Source organism: Phyllostomus discolor, chromosome 2, assembly GCF_004126475.2.
Source record: "Phyllostomus discolor isolate MPI-MPIP mPhyDis1 chromosome 2, mPhyDis1.pri.v3, whole genome shotgun sequence".
NCBI classification, from domain to species: domain Eukaryota; kingdom Metazoa; phylum Chordata; class Mammalia; order Chiroptera; family Phyllostomidae; genus Phyllostomus; species Phyllostomus discolor.
The window spans coordinates 176,888,501-176,900,489 of record NC_040904.2 but is presented as its reverse complement, the minus strand read 5'-3'; the positions used below and the strand labels follow the sequence as shown (position 1 = coordinate 176,900,489).

Sequence of the window (11,989 nt, the reverse complement as noted above, 5' to 3'; positions counted from 1 at the left end):
ATCAATAAAAAAAATTTTAATCAGTTTTCAAGAAAATGTGGATTTGTGTTAAAATGATTTTCTGTATCTAAGTTAAGCAGACCTGAAGATAACATAGAAAAGGTACACTCCAAGGCCCATAACGAAGGACTTAAATAAAGTACTTTAAAACCCTGGTGGTTTACTTTGCCCAAAAGGCACAAGAGTTTAAAATTTTGCACCAGTGACACCTGGGAGTGGTCTCACTGCTGCAGACATCGGTATTCTGCATTGATGTGCTTTGCAATAGTGTTCAGCTGAATATTTGATGCTCTTTTATGTATTGTACTTTGTTTTTTTAAAATATATTTTATTGATTACGCTATTACAGTTGTCCCATTTCCCCCTTCTCTCCCCTCCACCCTGTACCCCCTCTCCCACCCACATCCCCCCCCCCTTTAGTTCATGTCCATGTGTCATACTTGTGAGTTCTTTAGCTTCTACATTTCCCGTACTATTCTTGCCCTCCCCCTATCTATTTTCAACCTACATTCTATGCTACTTATTCTCTATACCTTTTCCCCCTCTCTCCTCCTCCCATCCCCCTGCTGCTAACCCTCCATGCGCCCTCCATTTCTGTGGTTCTGTTCCTGTTCTAGTTGTTTACTTAGTTTCTTTTGGTTTTGCTTTAGGTGTGGTTGTTAATAATTGTGAGTTTGCTGTCCTTTTATTATACATGTCTTTTCTTTATCTTCTTTTCTTAGATAAGTCCCTTTAGCATTTCATAAAATAAGGGCTTGGTGATGATGAACTCCTTTAACTTGACCTTATCTGAGAAGCACTTTATCTGCCCTTCCATTCTAAATGAGAGCCTTGCTGGATAGAGCAATCTGGGATGTAGGTCCTTGTGTTTCATGACTTGGAATACTACTTTCCAGCCCCTTCTTGCCTGTAAGGTCTCTTTTGAGAAATCAGCTGCCAGTCTGATGGGAACTCCTTTGTAGGTTACTGCCTCCTTATCTCTTGCTGCTTCTAGGATTCTGTCCTTCGTTTTTACCTTGGCTAATGTAATGACGATGTGCCTTGGTGTGTTTCTTCTTGGGTCCAACTTCTTTGGGGCTCTCTGAGCTTCTTGGATTTCTTGGAAGACTGTTCCCTTTGCCAGATTGGGGAAGTTCTCCTTTATTATTTGTTGAAATACGTGCTCAATCTGTTGCTTTTCCCCTTCCCATTCTGGTACCCCTATAATTCAGATATTGGACCCTTTAAAGGTGTCCTGGATGCTCTTAAGCTTTTCCTTGATTTTTTGAATTCTTATTTCATCATGCTTTCCTGCTTGGTTGATTCTATCTTCCTTCTGGTCCACTGTATTGTTTTGAGACTCATATTCCTTCCTTTCACTCTTGGCTCTCCTCTGAGTATCTTCCTGCATCTCTTTTATGGTAACCTGCATCCTTTCATCTATATTGTGCCTAAAATCAACCAATTCTGTGAGCTTTCTGATCACCAGTGTTTTGAACTGTGCATCTGATAGATTGGCTACTTCTTGGTCGCTCAAAAGGATGAGTCCTGGGGGACTGATCTGTTCTGCTGGAAACATGTCTTACGTCTTTCTCTGTCTCTCCTTCCCCCGCCCCCCCCCCCCCCCCCAGTCTGGCTGCTCTTGTTATGGTGGGGGGCGGAGCCTTAGGTGTTCACCGGGGCTGGGCACCCCAGTTGCTAGATTGTGACGTTATATGTGGGGGCGGGGGTGGGAGTGGGGACGGGAGGGAACAATGGCGACAGTTCCGTTCTCCTAGGCTCAGACACTTCCCTGGGATCCTGGGCTGTGAGCTCTGCCCTGGTCCCCAATCGCTGCCACACTGGTCCCCCCAGCCACTGCTTGCGTACTCAGGGATCACCACTGCGTTCTTGCACCCCAGATGGCTGTCACGCCGATTTTGCGCCAAATTTCCCCCGACCTCCGCCCGCTGCCGACCCACACCAGCCCCGAGTCTGCCCGGCTCATCGTCCCCTACCAGTCTGGATGTACGGGTCTACTTCAACTTCTTGGCTGTCCGACTTCCATTCAGATAAATCCTCTGACAGTTCTGAGTGATATTATGTCTGTAAATTATTGTTGTTCTATTCTTGGTTGTGCGAGGAGGTACGGTGCATCCACCTAGTCCTCCATCTTGCCGGAAGTATTGTACTAATCTTTGTATCTTGGAAGTAGTTTTCCACAGGGTGATCTTTGGTATAACCAATCCTCCCATCCACTTGATATAGTAATTTGTTGTTAGTCCTGAAATCTCTGATGCACAGTATTTGGCCATCGATGCTGCTTTTATGAATGGCTTTCCAGCTTCTAAAAGCCTAGCAGTGTACCCTAACCTGTGTGGTTCAGTTGGTTGGGTGTCGTTCCACAAAGTGAAAGGCTGCCAGTTGGATTCCCAGTCAAGGGCACCTGCATGGGTTGCAGATTCATTCCCCAGTCAGGACGTGTACAAAGAGGCAACTGACCAATGTTTCTCTCTCACATCAATGTTTCTCTCCCTTTCTTTTTCTCTCCCGTCCTTTCTCTCTAAAAAAAAGAAATGAGTAAAATCTTTAAAAATAATAAAAGCCTAGCAGTGTTATATGTTAGTAATCTTGCAGCTTCTAGCTGGGTGGCTATCTCCCACTTGGTGTTGGACTCTCTGAAAATCAAATATTCTTTTGTATCCTTTCTTTAATATATGGAATAGTGTAGTCAAAATATTCTTGAGTCACTCCAAGCCTCTGTGCAGCAATTCTTATTCTACCTTCATTAAAGGCTTCCTGTAGCATACGTATAGCCATGTCCAGTTTGCCCCAAGACATTGGCTTCTGGAACCTTTTTTAATGCCCATTAACATTTTTTGATGTTAATGGGCAGGTGGAAGAAGCTCTGATTCCCAATTTGTTTTCTGCTTTCCCTGTATGAAGGCTTTCTGTATCACAGTCTACTAAGAAGCAGGTAATTCCTTTATACCCCATGGTAGGGTCTACTTTCACTGTCACCAGGAAGAGCTATGTATACTTAGTATTGCTGAACAACAGCTTTGATCTGCTCACAACGTGTTTCCTTCATTATCAGTTCTGATCTCCAAAGCAAATGAATCTCTACCTGCCCTAGCCTCTGAAAGTCAGAGACTTCCTGTTTTTTCTGTTGCTAGCCTGGTGGGATAGGTAGCCTTTTTTCTTCTGTTCCATGTTTTCTAATCAGCCCTCTAACTACTGTGTTCTGGGTGTCACAACAAAGCCTCATATACATCAACTTAGGCTAATTCTTCTATCACTAGGACAGGGGAAGAAAAAAATGAATGCCTGTTCCTCTCTATTTTGTGTCAGTTTCAACAGTCATCAACTCTTGTTGGAATAATCCTCATATTACTGATTTCTCCATTATTGAATTTTCAGCCATTGTTGAAACCAAAGGAGCAATTTGTTGACTGTGCTTTTCCTTATCCTCTCCTCATCTGTAAACGTATGCCATGGGGTGCAGGGTAGCCCATTATTCATTATACTGGGCAGAGCTTCTGACTGGGAAGATTTTAGGACATGAGTGGAGCCTTCAAGAAGACAGGCAAGTTAGGGAGATTCTTCTTAGCAGCATGCTGCCTCACAGCAGCTCCTTCAGTAGGTGCTGTGGGCTGGGTAGCCTAATAACTTATTTTATTACTGTGGGTTTCTGGTATGCTGGCAAAGCAGCATTATTCAGTTTTTGTTTGAACAACTATCAAGATCAGAATATTCCTGGTTTGTCCTGGAACCAGAGATAGTATTTGAAATGTTTTGTGCCTTCTTCCAAGTTGATATTAGAATATTAAGATTTCACACAGCTACAAATAATTTATGTGGTAAAGCATCGGAATTATGCCTTAATTACAAAGAGTCTGTAGGGCATTCTCAACATTACCAAAATAGAAACAGATCAGTATAGAACATCAGCCATAAATGTAAAGAGTACCAATAATGATTAATAAGTAGCACTATGAGATGAAGAAGCATTGGCTAACTTGAAAATATAGTTTCAGGGTATCTCACAAACAAGCCCTGTACCTTTATCATTGATTTCTTGATAAGAAGGTTTCTTTTATATATATTTTCTCTTTCTCTTCCCTCCTTCCTTCCTTCCTTCCTTCCTTCCTCCCTCCCTCCCTTCCTTCTTTCCATCCCTTTTGCCTTTCTTCCTACTCTCCCTCCCTCCCTTCCTTCCTCTCTGCCTATTTATATTGTGATAATGAGTAAGCATTAAGTTTGTTACACATGGCATTTTCTCAGTACCTATGTTCCAAATTATCTTCCTATTTAAAACTTTAACCCTGATCGGTGTAGTTCAATTGGTTGGGTGTTGTCCTGCAAAGTGAAAGGTCTCTGGTTCAATTCTCGGTCAGCGCATATGCTTGGGTTGTGGGCCCACTCCCTGGTTGGGGTGTGTGCGAGAGGCGTGTGAGATTGATGTTTCTCTCACACATCAATGTTTCTCTTCCTCTCTTTCTCCCTCCCTTCCCCTCTCTCTAAGAATAAATAAATATATACTTTTTTAAAAGTTTATTTTATTTTGCCATTTTCCCTAGGCTACTGAATGTTTTCAATGTTTAGGTATATTTCCTGGATGAAACATGAGTTTCTTCTTGTAGTTCCTGACCAGTTTTAAAGCTTAGAGCAGCAGTAACACTGGTGACTGGTTTCTGGGCAGTTTCTGACTAGATGAGCTTGAAGTACAGAGGAAGTTTCATCAGTCTTAGAAAGGAGGCTCTGGAGACTCAAACGTTTGGAGAAGTTCTGAGTGCTCAGTCTCAATACCAAGTGATGCCAATGGAAAAAATTCATGGCTTCAGTGAGAGGAAATACCTGTTTACCTGACATCTGCTTTTGCTCTTGAGGAAGGGCCTATACTAACATGAAAATGTTAAAACTTTTTAACCTTGTATGTGTATAAACAGCAGGCTGCTGCCTAGGGTCCTGTGATTGGGCATTACGATGTTATTAAATATGTGCTCTTGTTCACAGCACATTTATGTGGTGGAAATGTAGGGGCAGCAGGAGTGGCCATCATAGTAAGAGCTACAGAATGTAGGCCAGTGGCTGTGCTAATAGCACACTGTGGGACAAGACTCTTAGAACTTGGCCTCATAAAAGTGGTTCAGGAGGTTTAGGTCTGAAACCCTGAGTGTTCCAAGAAGAAGCTGGTCTTAGTAGAGCAATTATATCTAGAAGGACAACCATCATGAATGAAGTATCTGAAGGAGGTGTCAGATTAGCAGTTGAATATGAGGTATCTGGGTACAGCTCTTACATTTATCATTCGCTGCATAAACTGATTTTAGGTGAACCTTCTGTTCCTCTTTATGTTGAATTCAAACTATAAATAATGGCTTGGTGGACATATTGGTCACTTTTAGAAAGGGAGGGAAATATATGCTGTATCTATATTCCTTTATGTCTCTGCACTAAAGCTTGTACCAAACAGATAAAACTCTTAGGAGGTAAGATTCCCTTTAGAATACTTTTTTTTTCCCCAAAGATTTTATTTATTTATTTTTAGAGAGGGAAGGGAGGGAGAGAGAGAGAGAGAGAGAGAGAGAGAAACATCAATGTGCAGTTGCTGGGGGTCATGGCCTGCAACCCAGGCATGTACCCTGACTGGGAATTGAACCTATGACACTTTGGTTTGCAGCCCGTGATCAATCCACTGAGCCACCCCAGCCAGGGCTTAGAATACTTTTTAAAAAAGTTTCTCCTCCCAATCAGAAGTTCTCAAAGGTAATTGATCCCCTCAAATTAAGCTGGCACATGTATTAATTGAGAAATTGGTGGAGCTTTCACATTCTTAAGCAAGGAATTGATTATATTGTGGAACTCAGAAAAGAGAACTAATTTGGGAATTTAGATTTGGCAGTTCACAACATACAGATGGTAGCTAAAGCCTCTAGTACAAAAGAGTTAGAAAGTGAGAGTTTTTAGAACAATAAGAAAAAAAGGGAGAGGGTTGAATTGTGAATACTGTTATTTATAGAGCAGTAAAGGAAGAAGATGAGCAAAGGAGACTGAGAAACAGTCTTGAAAGTGCTAAGACCAAAGGCAGGAAAGAGCTGTGTTACAGTAGAGGAGGGAAAAGAGGTTCATGGAAATTTGTAGAGATTAAGGACTGAAAAATATGCTGGAATTTTCAACCAAGAAGTCCTTGCAATGTCACAGTGAGCTGGGGATCGCAGTTACGTTAAAGAAGTTGGGGTGCAGGTCAAATTATTGTCGACCAGAGAAATGAGAAGTGGGGAAGTAGAGGTGTTCATGGAATTCTCCTTCAGGAGACTCAGCTTTGGAGACAGAGTGGTAACTAGAGCAGAACCTATAGTCTAGGAAGATTTGTATTTTTTCTTTTCCCCCAAGAAAGTATAAAAGTGAAGCTGCTGAGTATAGTTTCAGGGTATCCAGAATCAAGATAGGGAAGAGGAAGTAGTCAAAGTCCAAGAGCAAAAGGCTGATTGCTGGAAATAGGAGAAGATAATAAAAAATTTGAGAGCAGTATGGTAGCCGGAATCCAAGACAGCCCCGGTGATCTGTGCTCCTGGTATCCACAAACTTGTGTCGTCCCCCTCCCATGTTGTACCATGGATGGTCTGTATATCCAATTGAATATGGCATAAGTGATGCTATGTTGCTTTTGAGATGGGATATAAAAAACACTGTGGCTTCCATCTTGGTGGCTTGTGTGCTCCTTGTACAACTCCCCACTCTCATCCCATCATTTACTCTGGGGAAGCCAACTGCCATTGCATAAGCAACACTATGGAGAGGCACACATGGTGAGGGACTGGGGCTCCTTGCCGACAGCCATGTGAGAGAGCCTGGAAGTACATCCTCCAGCTCAGTTAGCCTTCAGATGACTGAAGCCCTGGCTGACATTTTGGCGGTAACAGCATGAGATGCCCTGAACCACGTACACTTAGCTAAGCTGCTCCCATATTCCTCACCACTTGAAATGGCATGAGGTAATAAATGTTTATGGTTTTAAACTGCTAAGTCTCAAATAATTATGCAGTGTAGAAGAGGAAAAAGTTTTCTTCAGCCCTTTTACAGTCCCTGGCGGGGTCTAAAAATGAAACTGACAGAGACACATTAGCAAGAGAAAAACATACAGATTTATTTAATATAAGTTTTACAAGATACAAGACCCAAAGAAAGAGTTAACCCTGGGTATTTATGCTAAATTTAGTGAAGAGTGAGAGTTTTAAGAGAAATATGATAGGGTGAGGTATATGAAGTAATTATAAATTGGGGACCCTTAGCGAGACCTGTTTGGATTTTTCTTGGCGTCCCTTTGTCTTTAGAGATAAAGATGCTGCTTTCTTCTGGGTATAGGGCGGGCACTCTGACATGAGGGTTTCATGACCAGTTTCAAGGGAGAAGGGTAAGGTCAGAGTGACCTTCTTGCTTCTGCTGTTTTTCACACTATTTCTGCTTAAAATATTCAATATGCCAAGATGCCATATTTTGGGGTGGCATGTCCTGAACCCTGTCAATACGCTGAGTAATAAAAAAAAATCTAAATTTCTACTTTCTTGATTCCCAAAGTGCTAATTTTACTAAAACTGTGGAAATAGGCAAGATATTTTCATAGCTGTAATGCTGATTTTTAAAAATGATGTGCAGATTTTGTATTAAGCTGGAGTAATTCATATCTGTGTGTTTGGTTAGAGATGAATGAAAGAGTACTAAACAAAGAAGCAAAGTCCAGTTTATCTACTGAGCCCAAGCCCATTAGCCGAAATAGAAAAATAATATGAGGGATTAACTTTGGGCAGAATGATGGATTCTGTTTCCTCTGAGAAGCTGTCATGTCTGGCCATTGTTACAAGTTCCTGTTCTTTAAATTGACCTCTTAGAGTGATAGATGAACTATCTGCAAATATATCCAAGTTATCCAGCAAAAAGTCTTTACTGGACAAAACAGTATGGCTGTTAGCATAAAACGACAAACAAATACCCAAACAGTGAGAAGTTAATTATCCAGGCAGAAAAAAAAAGATGCATAGGAAAAAAACCTATGCATGCATGAAGAACAATCTGAGAATGTATCAAATCAAAACTAAAATCAAAAATCAAATCAAAATCAAAGCAAAAATCATGCTTGCATGACGAACAGAGCCTCAGTTAAGACAAATGAATATTCTTGATCATAGAACAAGGAGAAATTCTTCCAGCAAATGAGTATAACTGCCAAATGGGATCATATAAAAAAATGTCAAGGGAAAACTAATTTCGAAGTTATAACCAGGAGGAGTTGAAGCTGATTGTTGAAGTTCTGCTATAGGTTAGTCAAGAGAATTGCACTCCCCTTTTAACCATTTATGCTAAGTTTGAAATTCATGTGTAAGAAATTATTCTGCTGGCAGATGTGACTTATCATGGTAAGAACTTTAAATTTTTCAGTCATTTCCATGATTTAGCTCAGACCTTTACTCTTATATTCATTTTAGGAAGGACTTATGTGCAAACCATTCTACCACACTTAAACTGTCAATGTATGCCTTAAAGAAAGTGGATTTTTAATTAATTAATTAATTAATTTAACCAAAGAGTTTTTAATCACTTTCTATTCTCCTTTGTTGTATTTTGGGCTTCAGTGGGTTGGAGCAGGCTGGACCACAGTGACGACCAGAGCTCCGCCAGGCCACAGGTTTACAGGCCCTGCTGTCAGTACAGAGAAGGTTCTGACCCTGTGGGCAAGGCATGGCTTTCACGGTTTCCCACTCAAAGTCTGTGGAAAAAATTATAGTACTTGGAAATGGAGGACTTTGATTTCAATTCTGGTTTTACTACTTAGTAGCTGTGTTATGCTGAGCAAGAGACTTGACCACTCTTAAGTCTCAGTATCTCCTTCACAAAATAAAACTAAAAAAATCCTGCCATGATTACATACTGGTCAAATAAGGCTTACATCAGGTATATGCAGAAGCCATTTTAAACTTCAAAGAACTACAAACATAGTATTTTTATTGTTGATGCTATTATCGTCCCTTCTTGCCTTGTATCTTTAAGTTCTCGGCAATAGCTCAGATAGGCTTTAAATCTTGAACATAACTTGAGAAAGGCTAATAGCTAAAGTGAAAAATAACTGTCTTTTAAAAACACATTTAAAATTAATTTTTGAATCAAAAATTAATGCCTAAACCAAATCTGAATTACTGGAAAACATTAAATATTTATCTCCTAGAGTTCATATGCAGGACTCTAGGACAGAATCCATTTTCCCATCACCAAAAGGCCAGCATATTAGAATTTGCTATTGCAAATAGATGCCACAAAAATAAAATAATCTAGATTTAATTTGTAGATTATGTAAAAAGAAAGTCCATTAAGATACATAAATATTTTCCTGATTATAAATATAACACATTCATTGTAGAAATTTTGGAAACTCTATACAGGTATAAAGAGAGAATTATTATAGCTCATAACCACAATGCTCATCATCACTCTTAGCATTTTTGCATAGTTTTTCCAATTTTCATCTCCTTTTTTTCACATATTTTAATTATATCACTACCAAACCATAACATTAATTAATCTTTCAAAACATGATTTTATTATATTATAAAAATGTTTTGCATATAAAATCCAAAAATCTTTTTTAAAAGATCTGAATTTTCTCAAACATAAATATTTTCCCTCCAACTAGTTCCCTAAGGACCCTATTTCGAAATCATGCATCACTTTGGCTTCTCCTTTTTTCATGTGGGATATCACCAGAATGGACTTTACTCTAAGTCAAATATGAAATATACCACTGAATCCTTTTAATTCTTTCCTTTCATTCCAATTGCCATGGCCCATGTTTCTTGAACTCTAGATTATTGAGCCAGTTTTCTGGCTGGTCCTCTTTCTAATCACTTTTCTCTATAGTCTATTTTACAAACCTCTTTCCTTTTTAAAAAAATATATTTTATTGATTATGCTAATACAGTTGTCTCATTTCCCCTTCACTCTCCACCCTACACACCCCCTCCCATCCACATTCCCCCTATTTAGTTCATGTCCATGGGTCACACATATAAGTTCTTTAGCTTCTACATTTCCCATAGTATTCTTGCCCTCCCTCTGTCTATTTTCTACCTACCATCTGTGCTACTTATTCTCTGTACCTTTATCCCCTCTCTTCCCCTCCCACTCCCCTGTTGATAAACCTCCACGTGATCTCCATTTCTGTGATTCTGTTCCTGTTCTAGTTGTTTGCTTAGTTTGCTTTTGTTTTTGTTTTAGGTGTGGTTGTTAATAATTGTGAGTTTGCTGTCCTTTTACTATACATGTTTTTTAATCTTCTTTTTCTTAGATAAGTCCCTTTAACATTTCATAAAATAAGGGCTTGGTGATGATGAACTCCTTTAACTTGACCTTATCTGAGAAGCACTTTATCTGCCCTTCCATTCTAAGTGAAAGCTTTGCTGGATACAGTAATCTTGGGTATAGGTCCTCGCCTTTCATGACTTAGAATAGTTCTTTCCAGCCCCTTCTTGCCTGTAAGATTTCTTTTGAGGAATCAGCTGACAGTCTGATGGGAACTCCTTTGTAGGTTACTGCCTCCTTATCTCCTGCTGCTTTTAAGATTCTCTCCTTATCTTCCATCTTGGGTAATGTAATTATGATGTGCCTTGGTGTGTTCCCCCTTGGGTCCAACTTCTTTGGGACTCTCTGAGCTTCCTGGACTTCCTGGAAGTCCATTTCCTTTGCCAGATTGGGGAAGTTCTCCTTCATTATTTGTTCAAATACGTTTTCCACTTGTTGCTCTTCCTCTTCTCCTTCTGGTACCCCTGTGATTTGGATGTTGGAACGTTTAAAGATGTCCTGGAGGTTCCTAAGCCTCTCCACATGTTTTTGAATTCTTATTTCTTCATTCTTTTCGGTTTGATTGTTTCTTTCTTCCTTCTGGTTCACTCCATTGATGTGAGACCCAGTTTCCTTCCCATCACTATTGGCTCCCTGTGTGTTTTCCTTCATTTCACTTATTGTAGCCTTCATTTTTCATCTAATTTGGGACTGAATTCAACCAGTTCTGTGAGCATCCTGATTACCAGTGTTTCGAACTGTGCTTCTGATAGATTGGTTGCCTCTTCATCGCTTAGTTGTATTTTTTATGGAGCTTTGATCTATTCTTCCGTTTGGGCCATTTTTTTGTTTTTGTCTTGCCGCAACTGTTACGTAGTGAGGCGCGCAGAGCCTTAGGTGTTCACCAGGGCGAGGCAATGCACGTCACTGGGTTGTGACACTGTATGTGGGGAAGGGGTCTGAGAGGGAACAATGGCGCTTGCTGTGCTGTCTACCATATTTCAGTCACTTTCCCCAATTCCCACAAGCAAATTGGGCCCTTCTGGTGCTGATTCCCTTGGGGGTGGGCTTGTGCATATTCTAGGACCTGGTAGGTCTCTCCAACAACATCTCCTGTGAGACTGGGAGTCTCTCCCTGCACCTCAACCCCCAAAGGTGTTTTCAATCAGTGCCCTGAGGCTCTATTTTCCTGTGCTGGGACCCTGGGGCTGCTTGGTCAGCCAGCCGCCTTGCACGCAGTGCTTCATTTCACAATCGCCGCCTCCCTGGGTCTGCCCATTGCCACCCCGAGCCCGGGGTCTGCCAGCTGCTGCCTGCAAACCCAGGTTCCACCCGCTGCAGTCTTATGCGCCTGGGATGCCTTACACACCCGGTCCCACTGCACTTTGTGCCTCGAACCCTGTCCGCCAGGCTGCCTAACTCCGCACCTCCTACCAGTCGGGGTTGAGGTGGCAGTGGGAGAAACTCCCAGCCTCACAGGAGAGTTCCCTGGAGAGACCAATAGGGTCCTAGAATGTACGCAAACCTACCCCCAAGGGAATCAGCACCAGAAGGGCCCAATTTGCTTGTGGGAATTGGGGAAAGTGACTGAAATATGGTAGACAGCACAGCAAGCGCCATTGTTCCCTCTCAGACCCCTTCCCCACATACAGTGTCACAACCCAGTGACGTGCATTGCCTCGCCCTGGTGAACACCTAA

The 11,989-nt window shown here is 41.1% G+C and overlaps 1 pseudogene; it reads right to left on the bottom strand.

Annotated features, from left to right (window-relative positions):
• Positions 1-221: 221 nt before the first annotated feature.
• LOC114513814 overlaps positions 222-11,989 on the bottom strand; it is a 49,419-nt pseudogene continuing 37,651 nt past the window's right edge.